Source organism: Bos indicus x Bos taurus, chromosome 9 (assembly GCF_003369695.1).
Source record: "Bos indicus x Bos taurus breed Angus x Brahman F1 hybrid chromosome 9, Bos_hybrid_MaternalHap_v2.0, whole genome shotgun sequence".
In the NCBI taxonomy this organism is placed as follows: domain Eukaryota; kingdom Metazoa; phylum Chordata; class Mammalia; order Artiodactyla; family Bovidae; genus Bos; species Bos indicus x Bos taurus.
This window is the reverse complement of record NC_040084.1, coordinates 96206098-96216580: the sequence shown is the minus strand read 5'-3', so window position 1 is coordinate 96216580 and position 10483 is coordinate 96206098. Positions and strand designations below refer to the sequence as shown.

At 47.8% G+C, this 10483-nt stretch overlaps 1 pseudogene; it reads right to left on the bottom strand.

Moving 5' to 3' along the window:
• Positions 1 to 2014: 2014 nt before the first annotated feature.
• LOC113898766 overlaps positions 2015 to 10483 on the bottom strand; it is a 65232-nt pseudogene continuing 56763 nt past the window's right edge.

The following is a 10483-nucleotide window of genomic DNA, read 5'->3' as shown; positions in this document are numbered from 1 at the left end:
GGCAGTGTTGGTTACATGAGAACAGCTGTTTGTTGCTTTTTAAAATATATATTAACATATATAGTGCTCAAGTGTATATGCTATTTACAGTATATATCTATATCAACATAAAACACAGGTATCTATATGTGTGTACAATATATGTCCTAGGGTGTATATTGTCTGGGGAGACCTGTTTCTGGGGGTCACGGGGCCCACACACTTGCTCTGCGGAGAGGAGAGGTGGGGGAGTGACTCGGGGTCACTGGAGGGTGCACACCACGGAAAAATCAAGGCCTTCCAGGGACAGAAAGGGGGCTCAGGACGTGAAGGGCTGCCCTGCCCACGTGGTCACCCCGGTTTTGGAACCAGCAAACAGTTGACATTTTTGGGTGTTTCTGGACTTTTGTGCAAAATGACTTCACTTAAAAACAACAACAACAACAACAAATCCAACTACATGGGTTCCGAATCAGTAGTTGGGCTCTGAACATCTGTAAGGATTCAGACACACAGCTCCCCCACCGGGTGGGTTTCCGGGGCTCAGAGGGTCCTATGTGGCCTGGAGAGGAGGTGAGGGCTTCACTCTGTCAAGAGAATGGCCCTTCTCCTCCCAGCTTCTCAGGGACAGCACGTGTCAGCAGATGTCTGGTCACCGAGGAGGACTCTGCCAGTCCTGCTCACTCAGAAAACACCACCCACTGGAGAGGAGACACAGGGGTCCCCCATTCTCTGGGTGGGGGCTGGCCTGCCATCTGCCTGTCCACCTCCTCGTGGCCCATGGGAACCTTCCTCTGATGCTCAGAACCACTCTGCCTTGCCAGCCCTGTGTGGGGTGCCCTGGGGACCCCTGGATCGTAACTGACCTCTGTTTCCAGCTTCCTGCTCTGAAGGGAAAGCCCTGGAAGCAGCTTCAGTTCTCATGGTTGTCCCTGGAGCCACAGATGTCAACCAAGTGATGTCATACTTTGGGCCCTGACAGGCTCAGCAGGTCCTGTGCCCTGAACCCACTGCCAACCGCAGCCTGGGTGCAAATACATTAAATGGGAAACTATACCAAGGTATGGTTTTCTCTATTAAGGCTCAGATAAGCTGCTTCCATGGTCAAGTACTCATGAACGCCACAGCCCTTGGACTGAGGGGCGCGTGGGCAGATGAGTTGGGGGGCAGAAGCCTTCCATGTTCCCCCACAAGTGGGGCAGGGAGAGGAGGGCAGGACAACGGGGGAGCCCTGGGCCAGTCTAGTCGATTGCTGGGGAGGTGGGGGTGAGCTGAGGAAACCCCAGCCCAGAATGCTGGGGATGCCCCCACCTGGGAAGAACCAAGCTCTGCCGGCCCCAGGAGGGTCCGGGGAAAGGAGAGGGCATAGGAGCTCGTGCTCCAGGCTGCTGGGTCTCTAGGGAACCCTGTTGCCCCGAGGATGAGTGCTTGTGGTGGGGAGGGTCTGGACAGGACCCCCTTGGCAGTCTTGCTGGGAGTTGGGGCATAGGGCCTATGGTTGGCAGGCAAGGTTCTGGGTGGCTGGGGTCCCTGCCCAGATCCGTTCCCCCTGCCCCTGCCGGGGGCTCTCTGGGAGCCTCACCAGCACACCACCATTCACTGACCTCCAGTGTGCAGGAACCAGCCCAGAGCTGATGGAACCAGAGACCAGCAAACACAGGATCCAGAGCCCCTGCCCTCACAAGGGCCTTCCTGGGCTCCATGAACTCTGTCCTGCTCAGCCAGCCCCCAAGATGACAGGAGAATTGGTACCCCAGCTTCCTTCAGCATCTACCAATGCCCCCCCTACCCCAGCCCTGGGTGAGGCCTGATGAGAAGGTGGCCGGGCTTACAACTCCCTGGGCCCCAGACATCATTTTCTGGGGTGGGGGAAGAGGTGGGGGTCTCACTGGAGGATCTGGGGACTCCAGGAAGGCAGGAAGGCACGGGGAAGCCTTGGCTTGGGTCCCAGCCATTGAGGGTGTCTCCTAGAGACCCATCCTTTGGGGGCCACGGGGCCAATTTTCTAGTCTTTTGAGAAACACTGCAAGAGTCTTCAGGGCAGGGCGGGCCCAGGCCTGGGGGCACTGAAGGGGAGGAACAAAAGAGGCCCTCCATATTTTTCTGCTTGGCTGACTTTCAGGGTGCTGATGTTTTCTTCCGGCACCAGTGTGTGGAGGAACTTGAAGGTGCTGATGTAGTAGGTTTGGATGTCTGCGGCAGCCAAAGGCTCAGCGATCCAGGCCACTTCGAAGCACTTATCAAATCCCGGGGCCTATCCTCCAATCCTCACCATCTTCCAGAGCCCCCCAGATGTGCTTGTGAACAACAAATTACTAGGAAACCTCTGCTGGGTCTGCTTGTCCCTCACCAGGGAGATGTAGCCCTTTATCAGGGAGAAGGAGAAGAAGCGGATGTGGCCACAGTTATCGCCGGAGGACACCAGGGGGTCCTTCAGTCCACTGGAGTAGAACGTGACGTCCATAAGGAGTGTGGCAACAGTGGGCGGTATGTCAGAGTCCAGGCTGGTGACACAGAACCTGTTGCTTGGGGTGGACAGTGGGTGGATGACGGGCCTCTGGACCGCCTTGGGCTTCATGAAGCAGTGTGTAATGCCAAGGTTCTCAGCTGCCAGCGTCTCGCTATTGATGACGTGCAGGGTGGTTAACTCTGATGACAAAGTGTGGGTGATGAAGGGCAGGTCCTACTCATGCACCAGGATGAAGTCCATCTGGAAGGTGGACAGCGTGGACACAGAGATGTTCTGATCAGCCAGTGGGGTGATGACTGACTTGACGATCTTGGTCATGCTGGTGGCCTGGAAACTGGAGAAGCTGCCGCCCTGGACACCACATTGAGGGCCAGCCAGGTGGCATCGGGCACACCCAGGTGTTCTGAGGAGGGCAGTTCCAGGAAGCCCTCCTCATCGACAATGATGGTGTAATCCTCTGGCGTCTTGGTCAGACTGAAGAACTTGCACCTGGTCTCAGAGGACAGGAAGGCAAGTTTGATCAGGCTGTAGGTGAAGAGTGGGATACTCTCCTTGACAATGCTGGCAACTTGCAGCTGAGGGAGCAGGTGTTTGGAGTGTGGGTTTTGGAGCTGAACAAGCAATCACGTCCTAGTTCCACTGCTTAGCAGCAGGTGACGTCTCTGAGCCTCAGTTTCATCATCTCTAAAATGGGGATAACAATATTTACCATGTAAGGTCATTGTGAGATTTGATAAGATGATGTTGATACAATTTAATATAGCACATCTTCCCAACCCAGGGATCGAACCCGGGTCTCCTGCATTGCAGGCAGATGCTTTACCATCTGAGCTACCAGGGAAGCCCGATATAGCACATAGTAAGCACAAATAAGTGGTAGTTAATATCCTGATTTCTCAAGTCTTGACTGATCCCACCTTTGGGCAGAGAGTCCTTGGCTGGCATTCAAGCCAAGATGCTGTTGGTACATGTTCTGAAGTTCCAGTTTCCTAAACCACAGTGTTGAAAGCTCTTGGTCATCGTGAAAAGTTCAGTAGATATGAAATATATTATTCCTAGGAATCAGAATTTACCAAAATTACAGGCCCCTGGAGGTGATGTCATTTTAGCAAAAAGATCCTTTGCTACAAGGATGTCACAGTATGTTTTGTTTGCTTTGTTTGTTGAGTCACTAAGTTGTGTTCGACTCTTTGTGACCCCATGGACTGCAGCATGCCAGCCTTCCCTGTCCTTCACTATCTCCCCAAGTTTTTGCAAACTCATGTCCATTGAGTTGATGATGCCATCCAACCATCTCATCCTCTGTCACCCCCTTCTCCTCCTGCCTTCAATCTTTCCCAGCATCAGGGTCTTTTTCAGTGAGTCAGCTCTTTGCATCAGGTGACCAAAGTATTGGAACTTCAGCTTTGGCATCAGTCCTTCCAATGAATAGTCAGGGTTGATTTCCTTTAGGATTGACTGGTTTGATCTCCTTGCTGTCCAGGGAACTCTCAAGAGTCTTCTCCAGCACCACAGTAGGAAGGCATCAATTCTTCGGTGCTCAGCCTTCTTTCTGGTCCAACCCTCGCATCCATACCTGACTGCTAGAAAAACTATAGCTTTGACTATATGGACCTTTGTCAGCAAAGTGATGTCTCTGCTTTTTTATACGCTGTCTAGGTTTTTCATAGCTTTTCTTCCAAAGAACAAGAGTTTTTAAAACTTTGTGGTTGCAGTCACCATCCACAGTGATTTTAGAGTCCAAGAAAATAAGAATCCGTACTGTTTCCACTCTTCCCCCATCTATTTGCCATGAAGTGATGGGATCAGGTGCCATGATCTTAGTTTTTTGAATGCTGAGTTTTAAGCCAGCCTTTTCACTTTCCTCTTTTATCCTCATCAAGAAGCTCTTTAGCTCCTCTTCACTTTCTGCCATTAGAGTGGTGTCGTCTGCATATCTGAGGTTATTGATATTTCTCCTGGCAATCTTGATTCCAGCTTGTGATTCATCCAGCAGAGCATTTCACGTGATGTACTCTGCATAGAAGTTAAATAAGCAGGGTGACAATGCACAGCCTTGACGTACTCCCTTCCCAATTTGGAACCAGTTTGTTGTCCCATGTCCGGTTTTACCTACTGCTTCTTGACCTGCATACAGATTTCTCAGGAGGCAGGTAAGGTGGTCGGGTATTTCCATCTCTTGAAGAATTTTCCACAATTTGTTGTGATCCATGCAGTCAAAGGGATTCATTCAACAGATAATTTTGCCACCCTCAGAGCCTATCAACTGCCATTAGTCACCATCTTACCTGCCCTCTAGGGTTTTCAGATCCTGGCCATCTTCCTCAGATTCAAGAACATCCTTAGGACCAAAGCTCCCTGTCAAAACTCTATGGTCTGATCCTGGAGGTGGAGCCTGCCTTGGAGAACTGTGCAAGTCACACTGAAGCTGACAGCTTCACCCTCGTGGAAGGATACTTTTAGGGTGACTCTGATGAGACTTTCTCGAAGCGGGGCTCTGACAAGCAGTCTCTACTTTTGACACCCACCATGGACTTAGGATTCTGCTGGTATCATGAGACATACTTTCTGGACAGGAGCAATGCCTGTTCAGCACTTACTTTGCTTAACTCACTGACCCATCAGGACCTGGCAGAGAGATGACACACTGCTGATTGTCTGATTGAATGCAGCAGCCCATCGATCTGAAATAATCATGGTAATTGATGGTAAAATAGGACCCGAATCAAGGAGTCACAGAGGGATTCTCAGAAACACACCTATTGTATAAAGTAGTGATTCTCAGTGTTTTACGAAGAGGAGCATGTTGCTACTTGTGTGATTTGCCATTGTTGCTCTCCACCTTTCTTTCATTGAAATAAGCTTTTTAACCTACTTTGAAAGATACACATTAATACTTTTAAAAAGAGACTGCAAATTAAAGCTTGTTTTTGGTTTTAAAAGCAATATGTATTTTCAGAATTTGATGACTCTACTGTACTCCTAATGGCCTCCACTCCCATGGGGATGATGGCGAGCACCCTGATGCATAAAATAAGATCCAACTCTTCCTTATGTTCCTCCTGCTTTTAGATATGTTTCATAGTAGCTTTGTCCTGTCATTCCAAGCACCAGAATGTTGTTGAATAAAATGAGAACTAGAATAAAAGTGAGTGTCATAGCTTTTGGATCTTCCTTGAGAAGAATAGTTGTTTCTCCTGCAGTACTTAATCATGAATGAATGGAATGAATGTATGATTATTCTTAAATTGTTGCCTGAAAATTGTCATGTCATTTTTCATTTGTATATGTCACCCTTCATTCAAATGGTATGCTCCTGAAGGGAAGGCTATTAATTTTTTTTTTCTTTCTTGGATTTCAAGTGACAGGGATTTAATTCCATGCAGCTTAAGTAAGAGTTGAGATTTACTGACTTCTGTAACAGGGAGAGACAGGGCTGCATTGAAGAAATCAGCCTGTGTATTCAGGGCTTGCTCTCAGTCTCCACGTCTCATCTCATCTCATCTTCTCTTTGTGTTGGTTTTATTCTCTCTCATTACCAGGGTTTTCCTGTCTGTGGTAGGTGATGGGGGTGGGCAGAGGGAATGAGTGGAGGGCAGGTGACCTGGTAGCCGGCAGCTACAGACTTTCATCATCTCAGCTGTTGTATGATGAATTTGGCTGGCCTCCGTCCCTGGTTCCTGGAAGAAAACCTCAAAACTCTTGGAATTTCCCGAGTGATAGGAGTGTCTTTGTAATTCATCCGTGGGTTCTTGGACCACACCTGAGTTTATATGAGGTGACTCATTGTTGGCCCCCAGACAGTTTTAGGATGGGGCTGGCCAGGTCAGAAGGGCCAACCATGTAATTAGAGGGCTGGGGCTATGAACCAAGTAGTATCAGCCCCACTTTCCACGGGTGAAAGAGAGTGGAGATTGAGTTCAATCTCATGGCCAGTGGCCCCATCACATGGCTATAGAGTGAAACCCCAGTAAAAACTCTGACTGAGTATATCAATGTCCCAGAACAGTGACACATCCGGAGGACACAAGAGCTTTGCATTTGGAACCTTCCCAAATGGTGCCCCATATATCTCTTCACTTGGCTGTTCTTGTTTGGTATCCTTTTGCTATAATAAATCTGGATAGTGTTTTCCTGAGTTCTATGAGTTGTCCTAGTGAATTATCAAACCCGAGGAGCTGGTGGGAACCCCTGCATTTGCAGCAGTGGGTCAGAAGTGTGGGTGGCTTGGGCTGGTGACTGACGTGAGGGTGGGCTGTAGAGGACAGTGCCCTTAACCTGTGAAATTTGACCTAACTCTGGGTAGCTGGGGCTTCCCAGGTGGCGCTAGTGGTAAAAAAAAAAAAAAAAAAATCTGCCTGCCAATGCAGGAGATGTGGGTTTGATTCCTGGTTCTGGAAGATCCCCTGGAGAAGGACATGGTAACCCACCCCAGTATTCTTGCCCGGGAAATCCCATGAACCAAGGAGCCTTGTGGGCTACAGTCCATGGGATTGCAAAAGAGTCGGACATGACTGAGCAACTAGACCAGCACCTGCGTCTTTAGTGCACAAATTGCATTGCGCTGACTTTGGTGCAGTTTCCAACACTGAAGTGGAAAATTCCACACTAAGACTTTGGTTGGACAGACTGGGTAATTTGGCCACCTTTGAAACTTTGGCTCCACACGGCGTGAGGAGGAGCGGTTCTGCTGCAGCGGGGGGCGCGGGGATGCATGTTGGGTGACAGAGCAGTAGTTGTCTCCCACAGCAACAGTTTGCATCATTTTCTGACCTCAGCACGTTGCAAAGACAGTTAGTGTTCATCAAATATTTATTTGCCCCCTTACATATGCCAATATAACCACAAGTGGGGTCTGACTTCTTGCTGCTCAAAAGCCAATAAAGGGGCAAGTTTGGTGGAAAGGAAAGTTTGCTTTCTTTTGGATGCCAGCAACCTGTGTTGGGGGAGGACAGACTCCTGTCCAAGGGCCAGCTCCCCCTCTCCCTGACAATCAGGAGGCAAGACTTTTCACAGGCAGAGGGAGGCGGCTATGTGCAGAAACAGCACAGTCAGCTCTGACGGTCATCTTGAAATTCGTCATTGGTGGTCTGACCAGCATCATCTAGATTATTTTAAGTCCATAATCTTTAGTTCCAGAATTGGTTTGTTCCCATTTCCTTGAGGCCAGTTCTCCCAAACTGTGGCAGTTTATGTCATGGCTACAGTCTAGACTTATGCAGTTAACTTCTTCCACCTGGTGGGAGTTTCAGTATCTACAAGACAGCTCACAGGATATGGCTCAGAATATTATCTACAGCCCTTGAGGAGGAACTAAAGGTCCTTGGCTTTGCTGAATGACTAGAACTATTATTATTTAGTCTTGTTGGACTATTTTTTGTCCCTGCATTTTCTCATTTTTCCGATTAAACTTATTCTTTGGCTAAAGTTTTCCCACAGACAAAAGATGGGGTGAGGATGTGGTGGGGTAGGGGTGGGGAAGGGTCCTAAGATCCTACTCCGTTTCATCAGTATTCCTTACAGTTAAGTTGTGTCCTTATGGTTAGTTCTGGCCAATGGACTGTGAGCAAAATTAACATGAGTCAGTTTCAGCCAAAGGTAATTAAAAGCCTAGAATCTTTTCTTCTCTCTCTTCTTTCCTTGCTGCTCTGACCTTGGCCACCAAGTGTCCCAGTTGGCATACCACAAGATGGAGGAAGGTACTTGTTCATGTTGGTCTCTGCTGTGTTAAGTCAATGAGATTTGGGGGCTATGGAAGACTGATTAATTCCCCCCTATAGATATTAGGTCCTAATCCCAGAACCTGTAAATGGATAAAGGGTCTTTGCAAGTCTGATTACTTTAAGAATCTTGAGATGAAGTTGTTGTCATGGATTATGTGGGAAAGTCTTAAATGCCATCATAAGTCTACTCATAAGAGAGACAGAGAAAGATTAGACATCCACATAGAAAAGTTGACGTGACCCTGGAGGCAGATTGCAGTGATATGGCCACAAACCCAGGGAATTTACTCTCTCACAGTTCTGGAGGCCCGAAGTCTGAAGTCTGTATCATTGGGCCAAAATCAAGATATCTGCAGGGTCACATTCTGATTGACTTCTGGGGGGATTTCTTCCTCTTCCTTAGCTTCTGGTGGTTCCAAGCATTTCTTCAGTGCGGCAGAATGACAGCAGTCTCTGCCACCATCTTCACACAAGCTTCTCTTCTGTGTTTTCTCCCTCATGTGTGTGTCTTGTCTTTTTTCCCTCATGCATGTCTTCTTCCTCATGTGCATGTCTTCTCCCTCACGTGTGAGTCTTCTCCCTCATATCTGTGTCTTCTCCCTCATGTATGTGTCTTCTCCCTCATATCTGTGTCTTCTCCTCATGTGTGTCTTTTCCCTCATGTGTGTGTCTCCTCCCTCATATGTGAGTCCTGTGTTTTCTCCCTCATGTGTGTCTCTTCTTCCTTGTGTGTGTCTTCTCCCTCATGTGTGAGTCTTCTCTCTCATATCTGTGTCTTCTCCCTCATGTGTGAGTCTTCTCCCTCATGTGTGTGTCATCTCCCTCATGTGTGTGTCTTTTCTGGCGTATCTGTGTCTTCTCCCTCATATCTGTGTCTTCTCCCTCATGTGTGTCTTTTCCCTCATGTGTGTGTCTCCTCCCTCATATGTGAGTCCTGTGTTTTCTCCCTCATGTGTGTCTCTTCTTCCTTGTGTGTGTCTTCTCCCTCATGTGTGAGTCTTCTCTCTCATATCTGTGTCTTCTCCCTCATGTGTGAGTCTTCTCCCTCATGTGTGTGTCATCTCCCTCATGTGTGTGTCTTCTCTGGCATATCTGTGTCTTCTCCCTCATATCTGTGTCTTCTCCCTCATGTGTGTCTTTTCCCTCATGTGTGTGTCTCCTCCCTCATATGTGAGTCTTGTGTTTTCTCCCTCATGTGTGTCTCTTCTTCCTTGTGTGTGTCTTCTCCCTCATGTGTGTGTCTTCTCCCTCATGTGTGTGTCTTCTCCCTCATGTCTGTGTCTCCCTTCTCTTCTCATAAGAACACTTCCCTGGCGTAAGAGTCCATCCAGATTATCGGTGATCACCTCTTTAGCTTGAGATCCTTAATTTAATCATATCTGCAAGGACCCTTTTACTAAATAAGGTGAAATCCACACATTCTGGGTGGACACCTCTCTTGGGGGCCATCCTTTATCCTGCTACAGATACCAATGTCTTGGATAGCAAGTCTGGGACAGGTAGTGTCCCCACAATATATATTCAGTGAAAGAGTTTATCCAGTGAGCAATTGCCCTTTAGTCTAAAGAACATATTTTTAAATAAACATGAAAGCTATCTTTCTGTGTACAGGTATGAACCAATTATTGCTTTATTGAAAACATACAAGATCCAGTGTATTATTTGAGAATGTTCTTCATTAGGTTGAACATATGCCTTATCTAGTAATTGCTTTCTTGGCTTTGAAATCCGCCTAGAATATCTTCAGTACATCCAACACACCAGTCCCATCTTTGCCATGATGGTGAGATTGATGCCTGTTATGAGGATGACATGCTGAGTGAAGGTTTATTACTATAAATCTCAGGCTCCAAATACATCAAAGGAGATGACAGGCATGAAATGTTTGCTTACGATGCTAAACTCAAACCAGAAATTGACTCGAAGTCACTTCCAAATATCTGAAAGTCTAAGATCTTTTGGTTCAACTGAGTAAGGTTAGGATAGGCATGCTTCAGATTTTGGTGGCTTAAATTCTAAAGTAGTCTATCATTTGGAGAAGGCAATAACATCCCACTCCAGTACTCTTGCCTGGAAAATCCCATGGATGGAGGAGCCTGGTGGGCTATGGTCCATGGGGTCGAAAAGAGTCGGACACAACTGAGCGACTTCACTTTCACTTTTCACTTTCATGCACTGGGGAAGGAAATGGTACTTGCCTGGAGAATCCCAGGGACGGGGGGAGCCTGGTGGACTGCTGTCTATGGGGTTGCACAGAGTCGGGCACAACTGAAGCGACTTAGCAGCAGCAGCAGCAGTCTATCATTTGCTC